This window comes from Bos indicus, chromosome 19 (genome assembly GCF_029378745.1).
Source record: "Bos indicus isolate NIAB-ARS_2022 breed Sahiwal x Tharparkar chromosome 19, NIAB-ARS_B.indTharparkar_mat_pri_1.0, whole genome shotgun sequence".
In the NCBI taxonomy this organism is placed as follows: Eukaryota; Metazoa; Chordata; class Mammalia; order Artiodactyla; family Bovidae; genus Bos; species Bos indicus.
Genome location: NC_091778.1, coordinates 48891274 through 48905664, shown reverse-complemented (window position 1 = coordinate 48905664; position 14391 = coordinate 48891274). Strand labels below are relative to the sequence as shown.

General features: G+C 36.4%; 1 protein-coding gene and 1 non-coding gene across 10 annotated transcripts in view; both read right to left on the bottom strand.

Moving 5' to 3' along the window:
- The window catches only part of TANC2 (tetratricopeptide repeat, ankyrin repeat and coiled-coil containing 2), a 364370-nt gene that overhangs the window by 98534 nt on the left and 251445 nt on the right, over positions 1-14391 (bottom strand). The gene's annotated exons all lie outside the window — the stretch shown is intronic.
- On the bottom strand, positions 7716-7787 carry TRNAC-ACA (transfer RNA cysteine (anticodon ACA)). Its single transcript has one exon. It is a non-coding gene; the product is annotated as a tRNA-Cys (tRNA).

Genomic DNA, 14391 nt, shown 5'->3' with positions numbered 1-14391 from the left:
TCTCGAAGGCTCACACTCCCATTTACAAGAGTCAATCTGTTTAGGGTCTGTTGCTTATTTATGGCACTCAAGAAAAGAACTACAGTAGGCAGGTCCTCCTACCCAAGGAAATGGAGTTTTTGAAAAATGTAAAGCAATTTGAAGCAGGTCCTAAAAAACAATCTAAAGATAACAGCTTGAGAAATGTTCATTCCAGATAACTTCTGCTTTAAAAAAAAAAACAACAAAACAGATTAAATAAAGCAGAGTCACTTTCGGGGTCAACAGGGAAACCTACAGCAGAGTGGGTAAAACCAGACTTGGAGCCAGGCTGCTTCAGGTGATATCCTGTCTCTGTTACTCACTAGCTGTGCAACCTTAGGAAAGTTACTTATGTTCTTGATCTCTCAGTTTTCCTCATCTTTAAATCAGGGATAATCATGACATGGGAGGATTAAAGCAAGTTAATACAAAAGTGTGCCTAGGACAGTGTCTGTTGGTTAACTGCAGTCATGGGTACCTCTGTCCACACCATCAAGCCAAAAGAATCCAGTGTAATCTAATCATCTTCCTCCCACACACATTTATTTAAAACAAAACAGTGAAAAGGATACTGAGAACATATGCACTCTCCTAGAGCCCTCACCCCTTTGAACTGCTGACTTACATCCCTTCATCCTTTCACCCCCAACATTTAAAAAAAATTTTTATTGGGATATAATTGCTTTACAATGCTGGGTTAGTTTCTGCTGTAGAACATCGTGAATCAGCCATAACTATACATATATCCCCTCCCTTTTGAGCCTCGCTCCCACCCCACCCCCCATCCCACCCATCAAGGTCATCACAGAGCACCAAGCTGAGCTCCCTGTTCTGTACATCAGTTTCCCACTAGCTATCTATTTCACACATGGTTGTGTTATTTATGCATGTCAACCCTACTCTCTCAAATCGTCCCTCCCTCTCCTTCCCACCCCTGTGTCCACAAATCCGCTCTCTACATCAACGCCTCTACTCCTGCCCTGCAAATAGGTTCATCAATACCATTTTTCTAGATTTCATATATATGCATTAATACATTATATCTATTTTTCTGACTTATTCACTCTGTATAACAGGCTCTAGGTTCATCCACACAAACTGACTCTATTTTACTCCTTTCTATGGCTCAGTACTATTCCATGGTATATACGTACTCCTGAAAGAGCCACACTTGCTGTCTTCAGTTCCATAATAGTAACTCATTCTAGTCTAGCTTCCTCCCACATTACTCTATTGAATTGTTTTGGTTAATGACCCTAAAGACGTTCTAACTTTTAAGTCCAGTGAACTATTTTTAGTTTTTATGCTTAACCACAGCTCGGTACTTAATACTTTTAACAAATCCCCACTTTTTGAAATATATTTCCTTCTTGGGTTTGACATAGTAACACTTTCTTCTAGCTCTTTTTGGGCCCTCTCTTCCTCTTCTTTAATGATTCTTCTCTTCTGCTTCTCTCTGAAATACTGCCAATCTTAGGTTCTATATTTTATTGTTTTTTTCTTCTTCATGATCTTCCTGGGTAATCACAAAGGAATAGACTAATGGCTTTTACAACTATCTAAGTGGTGATGGCCTATATTTCTCTTCCAGATCCCAGTTCTAAACTCCTGTACAGCATTTTCAGCAACTTATAGGAGTTGTCTCTGTGGATTTCCAGTAGATATCTCAAACTTAAAATGTTTAGAACTAAAGTTTGATCTCATTCACCTTAACCTATTCTTTATTTTCCATTCAATGTCTCAGTTAATTAAATATTCCCATCTGTCTGGTCTCCCAAGATAGAAACCTGGGACTCATCAGGACTTCTTTCTGAAACTTTATATCTGATTTGTCACAGGACCTATCAATGATTCTTGAGGAATTTCTTTCAGATATATTTCCTGTTTTCTTTCCCCATTCCACTGCTATTTATAGTGATATAACCTCTGGAGGAGCTTCCAGATCATTCTAAGCCTCAGTTTAATTATCTGTAAAATGAGGGTAATAAGAATATCTATTTCATAAGGCTAAATAAGAAAATGCACATTAATTTCTTAGTTCAGAACCTAATTAATCCTCAACTGACAGTCATATGGTTCAGATTCTCAACATCTCTTGCTTTTCACCATATACTTCAACAAGCTTTTTTAAATACAAAATTTATTTATTTTAACTGGAGGCTAATTACTTTACAATACTGTATTGGTTTTGCCATACATTAACCTTACATCCCACATATTCTTCCTGTACTTAGCCATCAACTACAAGTATCTGATAAAATCATGTCAGCACCTACACTTCTACCCTTGTATCTCATCAACTTAACTCTACCACAATCATCCAACCTGGTAAGTCCTTACTAGCTAGGGGAGCTCTTGTCATAGGGAATGTACATTCAATAATGTTTAATAAATGCATTCATGAATGAAAACAGTGAATATGAATTTTCCATTCTCAACTGCAGGGAAATGTTCACAGACTTGTCTTTGGTAGAACAGGAAGGCTACAGGAAAACAGTTATAAGATGCAAACTCAGGTCTTTGAAAATCACTTGAACTGTACAAAAATAACAAAAATAAATGAATCATCTGTTTCTCACCTTTCAGGGATAAATTCTTATTTAAAGTTTACTGTCATAAACAAGAGAGCCATTAAGTAACAAGACATTTGGGGAAGAAAAACTGTTATTCTCCAAGCTCTGTGCATATCACAGGCAAGGCCTGGATGCTGGCCAAGACACTGATAATCAAACAATCATATTCCCACAGGAAGCTGGGAGAAGGGAGAAAATGTGCTTTAGAGCTAGTATCCAAAGAGGATAGAATATATATTTTTTAAAGATTATTTTCCCTTTCTTTTTGAAAAGTTACTGAGAAGGCTGATGCCACAAATATCTACTTAATAACTAATGTCTTGCTAATGTGACATGTGGGATTTATTTTGTGTAAATAACAACTATATTTAAAATTCCTCATTATTATAGGTAAAATATGCATTTTAGCTTACAGAAAACCCAATTCTAACCATCAAGACAGTCATTTTCTGATGAAAGATGGGTTGATGCTTTGGTTCATTTCTTCTATAATTTTCATTTTAAAAATCTGGCATCCAATTTCTATTTCTGGCCAACATGAAGAAATGTGGACTAGATCTGCCCTCCCACCTAAAACCAAGATAAACAAACAAAGCTCTAGACAGAATATATGAAACAATGGTTTTCAAGACACTAGACAAAGGCAATGAGTAATAATAATCCCTGAGAGATGGAAAACAAATGAGGTAAACTCTATGCCCACTCACAACACTGACAGAATTTTCAGACCACAATGTAGGGAGGGAGAATCCAGTCAGATTCTGACAGACTCCCTCAGCTGAGTAGACGAAGCTGAGAATCCAGGGAGACTAAGGCAGTGACAGTTCACAGGACAAACAGTTACAAAGAAATAATTCTGGAAACCTGTGGAGTAACCCTTGAGTCATCAGCAGAGCAGTGACTGACACAAGTGTGAGGGTTAAAGAGAGTACCTGCTGCTTACATAGGGCCAGGAATAGTGCCTGTTTCTTCCAGCCATAATGGAAAACCTCACAATGTACAGGACACTGGATACATCCAGGAAGATCTTGACCCAGTAGTACAGAATAATGACACCTGCAAATATTGTTCTGATTCTACTCCAATCTTAAGGACAAGACCCCAAACTGATCAGGCTATTTCCAAATAACGCACATTCCAGAAAAAAAGTTGAATATTTATAGGAATACAAAAATATGCAACACCCAATAAGGTAAAATTCATAATGCTTGGCATCCAAGTGAAGATTAACAGGCATGCACAGAAGCAGGAAAATAGGCACCATAATTAGGAGAAAAACAAATCAACTGAAACTGACCCCAAACTGACACAGATGTTAGAATCAGCAGAGAAAAGTATTAAAAACCATGATTATAACTATATTCAACATGTTCAAAAGGGACATGAAAGATACAAAAGACCCAAATTGCACTTCTAGAGAAAAAAATCAGAAGTGAATAAAACATCTACATGGGATTTGTGACAAATTTGACATCACAAAAGATGAGTAACCTTAAAGACATAGTAATAAAAGCTATGCAAAATTAAATACACAGAGAGGGACTTCTCTGGTGGTCCGGTGATTAAGAATCTGCCTGCCAATGTAGGAGACATGGGTTTAATCCGGGGTCCAGGAGGATTCTACATGCTATGGAGCAATTAGGCCTTTGCATCACTACTAATGAACCTGCATTCTAGAGCCTGTGAGCCACAGCTGCTAAGCTCGAGTGCCACAACTACTGAGGCCTGAACACCTAGATCCTGTGTTCAACAATGAGAGGCCACTGCAAGGCAAAGCCTGTGCACCACAATGAACAGCAACCCCGCTCGCCAAAACTACAGAAAGCCTGCATGCAGCAACAAAGACCCAGTGCAACTAAAAACAAATAAATAAAATACACAGAGAAAACAGATAACAATTTTCAAATTATTAAAAAAAATTAAAAAAGCATCAGTGAACAGTGAAACAACTCCAAGTGGTCAAATACTAAGTGTAATTAGAGTCTCAGAAGGTAGGGGACAAAAAATACATTTAACGAAAAATGGTGATGGAATTTTCAAAATGACAAAAACTATAAATTTCCTGATCAAGGAAACTCAATGAGATTCAAGTGAAGAAACATGAAGAAAATGACACCAAGGCAAATCATAGTCAAACTGCTCACAACTAGTGATAAAGAAAAAATCTTGAAAGCAGTCAGAGAATAAAAAGACACATTAAGTACAGAGGAAGAAACCTAAGGACGATAGCAGATTTCTTGTCAAAAACAATGCAAATGAAAAGGTAGTAGACCTAAAGCTTTAATTTATGGAAAGAAAAAAAAAAAATGTCAATCTAGAATTCTATACCCATTGACAATATCTTTCAAAAATAACAGTGAAATAAAGACTTTTCATACATATAAAAGCAAAAAAAATAATAATTAGTCACCAGCAGATCTGTAACATAAGAAATGTTAAAAGTCCTTCAGGCAGAATAAATATGACACCAGATAGAAAAATACAAAGAAAGACATGAAGAGCACCAGAAATGGGAACTGTGTGGATTAACATCTAAGATTTTTAAAAAACTCTTTAAAAGATAATGACCTTTATATGGGGCGGGGGGGGAGGGGATTATAACATTTAGATAAGTAAACTGTCTCACAACAATAACATAAAGGCTGGGAGGACAGAAACAAAATTATACTATAGCAAACAAAACAGTTACCATAACAGGCTTGAGACTGCTACCCTGAGAAAGCCTGCTTGCAAGGCTGGTCCTTACCTGAAGTTTGGGAATGTGGATTTCAAGAGGATTCCCATGATTCCCAGAACTAAAAAGAATGGCTCACTGTGCCTAATTTGTTTGTATAAACAAGACTGTTTATGCTGAATGTTTGCTTTTCTTCTGGGAGTCTGGAATTTTGGTAAGTTTTAGGCAAGGAGGTCTATATAAAAAATTTGGGCACTGAACCCTATGAGCTCTCATGTTCACACATGTCACAACTCACTGCTGGAGAAATCAAATGCATCCTGTGTGACTTTACTGGGAGAGAATACTTCGAAGCTTCTGTCTGGTTTCCTCTGGACTTTGCCCCGTGCATCCTTTTCCTGTGCTGATTTTGCTTTGTACCACTTTACTGTAATAAAGCATAACTACGGGAATGACTATATGCTGTGGACTGTAAGTCCTTCTAGTCAATTAGTGAATCTCGGGGGAGGGCACCCCAAACACAAGTATTATAAATGCCTTGAAAAGTTAATCAAGAGAGACCATATTTTGGCTCATAAAAAATTGTGAATAAATTTAAATGAATTCATGCTGTTCAAAGTATGGTCTTGACCATAACACGACTAAATTAGGAATCAATAGCAGAAATATATCTGGAAATTCCTGCAAAATATCAGTGAGTTGAAGAAAAAATCAAAAAGCAAAACAGTATTTTAAAAGTGAAAATATAAAATCTGTGAACTACAGCTAATGCATTACTAAATAAAGAAATTTATAGCATTAAAATGCCTATGTTAGGATAGAAGAAAAGTCTATGTCAATGACCTCATCTTTTACCTCAGCAAATTAGAAAATAAAGGAAAAAAATCCCAAAGTTAAGCAGAAGGAAACAATAAAAATTAGAGTGGAAATAAACAAAATAATAAACAGAAAAACAACAGAAAAAATTAATGAAAATAAAAGATCACAAGAAGCTTAATAAAACCAATAAGCCTCTAAGTAGACTAATAAGGAAAGAGAGAAGACATACAATACCAGTAAGAAGAGAATAAAAAATGATGGGCAAAATGACTAAAGATTAAAAGGGTAAGGGGATACTATGAACAACTTTACACTAATAAATTTCAACAGGTTATATAAAAGAGACACATTTCTTCAAAGACACAAACTAGTGAAACCCACTAAAAAAGAAACACATAGCCTGAATAATGTATATCTAATAAAATATTTGAATTGACAGCTAAAATCTCCCCATAATGAAAACTCCAGAACTTAATGGTTTCATGAACAAATTCTACCAATAATTTAAGGAAGAAATAATATCTATTTTACACAAACTCTTTATAAACCTAAAGAGAGACTACCTTCTCATTACTATGATATTAAAGCCAAAGATATTGCAAGAAAACTACAAACCAATATATCTCATGAACACGGATGCAAAAAACATATACAAAATTATAGTAAATTGAGGCCAATATAAAAAAATATATGTCATGATCAAGCGGATTTTATACTTGGAGTTCAAAGTTGGCTTAACATTTGAAAAATCAATGTAACTTATTACATTAACAAAGTAAAGTGCATCTATTGAAAACCTAGAGTGAGAAACTGAATGCTGTCTCCCAAAGATCAGAATAAGGCAAGGATTTCTGCTCTCTTTGCTTCTATTCAACATTGTACTAGTTCTAGTCAGAGAAGGCAAGAAAAAGAAAAAGGAAGAAATAAAACTATCTTTATTTGCAAAACAACATGATTATCTCTGCAGAAAAGCCTACAGAGTCTATAAAAAAGCCATAAGAAATAACAAGTGATTTTAGCAAGGTTTCAGGATACAGGAACAATATACAAAAATAAAAAATCAATAGTACTTCTATATAATTGTTGATTAGCAATGGACAATTAGAAATCAGAACAAAAGCAATACTATTTTTAATAGCGTAAGAAATACAAAATACTGAAAGATAAATATAACAAAATATTTTCAACATCTGTACAATGACAAAACATTTCTGAGAGAAGTTAAGGAAGACCTAAATGAATAGAGAGACACATTATGTTCATGGATTGGAACATTCAACATTGATAAAAAGTCAGTTTTCCCCAAATTGATCTACAGATCCAATGCAGTCCCTGTCAAAATTCCCGCAGACGTTTTGGGTAGAAATTTACAAGTTTCACAGGGAAATACAAAGAACCTAGAAAAGCCCTGAAAATAAATAGTAACAGTGAAGGGTTAACAATCCCAATTTTAAGCTTTATTATCAAGTTATAGTAATCAAGAGGTGTGGTGAAAGTGAAAGTGAAGTCGCTCAGTCACGTCTGACTCTTTGCGACCCCATAGACTGTAGCCTGCCAGGCTCCTCCGTCCATGGGATTTTCCAGGCAAGAGTACTGGAGTGGGTTGCCATTTCCTTCTCCAGAGGATCTTCCCGACCCAGGGATCGAACCCAGGTCTCCTGCATTGTAGGCAGACGCTCTACCATCTGAGCCACCAGGGAAGCCCAGAGGTGTGGTATTAGCATCAAAATAGACAAAGATTAATGGAACAGAAGTGGTCTGGAAACAGATCCATACATATATGGATGACTGATTTTTGACAGTATAAAGGTGCAAAAGGAATTCAGTAAACAGTCTCTGCAATGAAGGATGTTAGAACAATTAGAAATCTATGTGCCAAAAAGAAAAACCAAAAACTCTGATACCTACAATGCACCACATATAAAATTAACTCAAAATCAATCAATCACCTAAACATAAAACTGTAAAATGTCTAGAAGAAAATATAGGAGAAAGTATTTGTGACTTCTGGTTTGCCAAAGAAATCTTATATACAACGCCAGAACAATCCATCAAAGACAAAAATTCATAAGCTGAACTTCTAAAAACCTCTGTTTCAAAAGATACTGTTAAGACAATGAAAAAACAAGCCATAAACTGGAAAAACATATTTGCAAAGTGGTGGTGGCTGGTTTAGTTGCTAAGTCATGTTTGACTCTTGTGACCCCAGGGACTGTAGCCTGCCAGGCTCCTCTGTCCATGGGATTCTCCAGGCAAGAATACGGAGTGGGTTGCCTTCTCCAGGCATTTCATTCTCCAGGGGATCTTCTCAACCCAGGGATGGAACCCAGGTCTCCTGCATCGCAGGCAGATTCTTTACTCACTGAGCCACAAAGGAAGCACACATCTGATAAAGGACTGGTATCCAAATTATGTAACAAACTCTCAAAAGTCACTAGTAAGAAAAGAAACCACCCAATGCAAAAGTAGACTAGATATCTGAACAGACACTTCACTAAAAAAGATATCTGATGGCCATTTGATGCTTTTGAACTGTGGTGTTGGAGAAGACTCTTGAGAGTCCCTTGGACTGCAAGGAGATCCAACCAGTCCATTCTGAAGATCAGCCCTGGGATTTCTTTGGAGGGAATGATGCTGAAGCTGAAACTCCAGTACTTTGGCCACCTCATGCGAAGAGTTACTCATTGGAAAAGACTCTGATGCTGGGAAGGATTGGGGGCAGGAGGAAAAGGGGATGACAGAGGATGAGATGGCTGGATGGCATCACTGACTCGATGGACGTGAGTCTGAGTGAACTCTGGGAGTTGGTGATGGACAGGGAGGCCTGGCGTGCTGCGATTCATGGGGTCGCAAAGAGTCGGACATGACTGAGCGACTGAACTGAACTGAATTGAATCATATGAGATGATTAACAATAAGCACAATGTTGTACAGCAGATTCCTAGAAACTTTTTATCTTCTGTGACTCAAACTTCTCATGCCCACTGAACAGCAACTGCCCATTTTCCATTCCCTGCAGGCCTTGGCAACCACCATCTGGCAATTAGTGTTTATACGGAACTGTTTCCCATGCCTAACACCCCAGTGTACTGAACTAAGCACAATAAGCTATTGTATTGCTATTATTATAGTAAAGATTTTTATATTATATTGTCTCTGATATAAGATAGCATTGTGATTAAGAGCACAGGCTCCAGAGTCTACCAGATATGAAATGAATCCTCGCACTGGCAATGACTAGACTTTGTAACTCTAAGCAAGTTATAAACCTCCTTAAGTCCCAATTCCCTTACGGCTACCACTGGCATCAAAGAGTTATGAGGATTAAATAACATGTTTAAAACTCTTAGCGCTGTGCCTGTAAAGAATAAGAACCCCAATAAATGTAAGCTATCATTTGTTATCTATTTAAAAGTTTCCTATTCTCAGCATTTGTCTTAGTGTTTTGGGAAGTCTATTGTATTCTATTACTGTGAGGATAAAAAAGGTAAAAGGCTTACTTTACTCTGGGAAATAATACTTTGAGTGTTTAAATAACTTGAATATTAAATTTCAGCTTTCAGACATTGGTCTTAGAGAAGAACATTTGTTGAGAAAAACTTTGGAGTCATTACTGAGTGGAATTTTCAGGAAGGGAACAATGATCTTTGAAAAACAGTTAAAGAAATAGGGAAAATCCAACTCTCCCTAATGTTGCCACTTTTTACATGTTTCCTCACATTTAATACCTTAAGATGTAGGAAAAATATAAAAACAGTAAAGATTTTAAAATGTGAAACATCTGATAAAAAGTATGTTTTTTGTTATTAGATTGTTGGTCTTGAAGGTAAGATATTTACTGGAGAATAAGAACTGACTAATTACTTGAAATTTAAGATTAAACATTTTTAGACTGAACACTCAGTGATGAAATAGCTATGACCTACAAAGGAAATTCTCCAGTGCTATATTTTATTACTATCTGGGGAAGTTATTCCATAAAAAATATTTTATTACATACTGCAAGGTTGGAATGCTTAAGATCATTTTACTGAATCAAAAATGTTTTATAAAGTGTTACCTAAATAAATTTCCTGGCATTATGGTAACTTTAATAAGATTTAGTCACTTTTGGAGAAAATAAATAGAAAGATTAACTGGGAAGCCATCCTTTAAATCTAATATAGATCAAAACATAAAAACGGCTTAATGGTTATTTATTTTTCTTTATTGCACTTAAGGCATTTAAAAATATTTTCAGTGATTTATTCCTGCAGAATTAATTATCATGATTAGAATTTCTTTCATGTTACTCCACAGCCTTTCTTTAAGAGTTGTGTTATTTAATGCAAGAGGTTGATCCATGCCTGTTAGAAGATTAAATGGCTTATAGACTCTTCTCTCTCTCAAAGGTTAATTCTTTCTTTTCAGGTCTTTCTGGGGGAACTTTGGTGTATATTAGCCACTGTTCATGCTTTCAAATTTTAAGATAAAACTTACCAACTAAAGCTGGTTTACATAAAAACCAGACCTGTGGGCCTGTCTCTAGCTACTTTAACAAGTAGTGATTTGTTTTAAAAAATTACAGTTTGACTACTCCAAAATGTATAAATCCTTTTCTACCAGACATTCAAAGATATCCAGTTTGAGCACTGCATTTTCAAATTTTAGGGTACTATGCAAAAGAGCTGGCTAGGGGTGAGAGTATCACCTCATAAACCAAAACCTACAACCTACTCCAATATTTATATATAGGCAGTTATGCGCATGCAACTTTATTTCTGGATTTTCAATTTACCTAAAAAGAAAGAAATTTAATCTTGTAAAAATAAAACAATGAACAGTGAGGCAGAAAAGACTGATGGAAATATCCCCTTGTAAATGTGAGAGCAAGCCAGGCAATGATGAAGATGACTAAGCAACCTCAGGGATGTGTGACTCAGTGGTTTAATGCAAGCTCATTAGCTTCATGACATACATCTTAGTCATCTTTAGAAAGGAGTCATTGTTTTGGAAAAGGAAGGGACTCACAAATGGCATGAAGCACTGATTTTATTTGATAAAAATTCAATTCTTTGCTTTGACAAAGCCAAGTTAACTGTGGCAGGGTCAGTTTCACATCAGTTCTGCCAGTGAGTCAAGACTATCATTTGCATATACGCCCGCCAACCTAGTATCTATTAAAGCTGCTATTACCTAAATCTAATGCCTGTGAATGGCTATTTATGTAATGGGATTTAGTAAAAGTCCTAAGGAAACCAACACATATCGAGAAATGAAATTTTAATAAGGAACGTATAATCTCTTTAAGCACAACAGTGTGATTTCATATCAGGCAGTTTCCAGCATCTTATCATTAGTAATCTGTTATTAATTTACCCCAAGTAGCTACCACTATTCAAAGTCATTATGCTATGGTATGCTCTGCGTATTTTAACGCCCCTGGTTCCATTTATATATTCCGTCATACGATTTACAACATTTATCCATAAAAACCAACACCCTCTTCTTTCCTTTTACTGGACAGCAAACTTAGTTTCCGTCTTTTTCTGGGGAAAAAGAGATTCCATTAGGATGGTCAGAAAGAGTGAGAAGTTTCAGGTCTAGCATGAAACTCATTTACACAGTGTGATTAAATTAAAAGTGGACCCTCAAAACAATTTTTAAGACTTGAGTTAAACACTTGAAGGTTTCAAATTAGTATCTGTCAAGGACATTCCGGCTTTGGGACCCGAAAGGCACCTGCAGTAGGTTGGTCAGCTGTATCCTCTGCACTAGGACACAATCTACTATAAGCCTTTTGTCATTAGAGTTCAAGCTCTTGGATGGTTGCCAGCTAGGAAACTACTAACTTGCTGAACTAAGACTCTGACCAGTGCACTCATGTGACCTCCTTCTCATTGTTGGGCTGGGTCTCTGGAAACAAATTTTGCTAGAACAGTTGTTCAAAACAGCTGTCTTGAGAAGTGAAGAAAAAAAAAAAAAGGTGTTTTTTTTTTTTTTAACTAATGAAGCAAATGTTAATACTAATGCCCAACTTGAAGATCCAAACTGTAGCTCCTGGATTATCCCAGCAACTTTTGCTTCAAGCAGTCAAAAGACTATTATTATGGTCAAACAACTGCAGTTATTATTAAGGTAACTGCTAAATGAACTATGCCTATACTATTAAGCCATGTCCATGAATAACTTCTAACCAACTCTCAAACTACACTTTTTCAGATTTCTGCAAACAGACTGTGTGATCCTTAAAGGCATAAAACTAATTGTCAATTACAATGGTATCCTCTAAATTCGTTTTTCTTAAAGTGTGATCTTGGAACCCCTGGGGCTTCTTAAGACGCTTTTAGGGGTCTACAAAGGCAACACTCTTTTCATAATACTAAGAGGTTATTTGCCTTTTTCCACTCTCATTCTCTCACAAGGGTAGGGTGGAATTTTTCAGTGCTTACATGATGTTAACACACAATGGGTCTATTTAAAAAAAAAAGAGCAAGTATTTTAACAATTTCTCAGTTTTAATTTCTAATGTGGCAAATACCAATTTGTATAACTGGCACAACACAAACTTTGTAGGGTCCTCAATAATTTAAGTGTGTAAAGAGTTCCTGGGACCAAAAAGTTTGAGAATCACTGCTCTAAACAAACTAGTATGGGACCCCTGTATGACGTGTCCAATGCTTGCCACCTCTTCATATATTCAAGGGATTTTATTTCAGATAATCTCTATACTTGAAATCTGTCCATAATTTTAGTACCTACTGGATATACTACATTGTACATGACCATTAACTACCTTCTGTGAAGATTCAGGTTCATTTAAAACCAGAACTGTGATTGAAAAACTATCTAACAGGACTTGTTTGAGTTATACTTTAAAATATAGAAAGATATATCTCTAATGCAGAAAGATATATCTTAATGTACACTAAAAAAGGTCTTCAATCACTTTATTACTTTTTGGGGGTAAAGCTCCTTTACTTCAATCATAACCAGAGTTAGGGAAAGATATAAAACTGAAATACAACTGCAATTTGTATGTTCCTTTAAATAAAATTAGAAAATGTGACGTGACATGTTTTTTTAAAATTATGCCAGGAAAACAATGATTCTATATCTATAATAAAATGTAATGTTTTCGATATAACAATCACAAATTATAAAGGCTTGCCAAACAGGTCTACAGAAACACAAGGAAGTCTGTCCTCATTTGCTTTCCTTTCTTGTCGATGTCTAAGCTACAGAGTTCACTTGTAAACAGTAATCAAGATAACATGTTTTTGAGGGAAGGTTATTGTCTAGGGCCTCAAAGTTCTAAATTAACAAACTAATTTTAGAAGACAAAATACTTCTTAGTAAACACTCATCTCATGGATTAATGCACTCATCTGGATGGCATGTTCCAACCTTTGACTGCTAAAACGCAAAAGAAAAGACAACTTTAAGGAACTGAAACACTAATATCATAATATCGCAGCATCTTCATCAATGGATGTCTCGCTGATCCTGTCAACTACACCAAGTGTCTCACTGTATCTCCCTGTGCACACTGCTCACTGAGCCCAGGGTAGGCAAGGTGGGAGCAGGGAAGCTGGAAGAAAACTCAAGGAGTCCTAGGAACTGCAAACACGTTTATTCTCTCCTGAGTGGCACGGCAGCTGCAGCGGCAGACAATGCTGTATTCTCTCCTCTTGTGGTTGACCCAGTGGACACAGCCTTAACGCAGCCTCACTACCATAATGCAGCCACAAGGACTTTTTCAGGTGGAGCTTATATTTGCTTACAGAACATACGTGGCCTGTGGTCAAGCGAGTACCTTGTGATGTGCGTGTGCAGTGCTATAAGTGATCTTAGCTGTTACATATCATTATTCACAAAATGTGGGGCGAGAGCGAGAGGGTGTGGGGCGAGGGAGACTGACCACGCCATCTTGGCTGATTTGCTCTTTCCCTACAATGGACAAACTCCATCTTTAAGTATGAATGTAAACAGTAAGTTGAAACCCTATCTGCAAGGGATAGGATATTAGTTTTGTGAGGAATGCATTATTCAGGTGGAGAGCTTCCTAAAGATTTAGGTACGTTTTGGAAAAAATCTTTGGATGCACTTTAGGCTGAAGCTCAGTGAAATGGAAAAGATTTTTGTTGTATTCTTTACACAGCTGACATCTATGTGTAAACATCAAACTCACCAGAGTGTATTTGTCAAAGATCTTACTAAATCTTTAGATACTAAAAGCAGACATGTGCCATCAAGTATCAGTGGAGCCCAACATGAAGAGGTCTCAAAAACACACAGCTGAACCATCTGTAAAACAGACAGCTA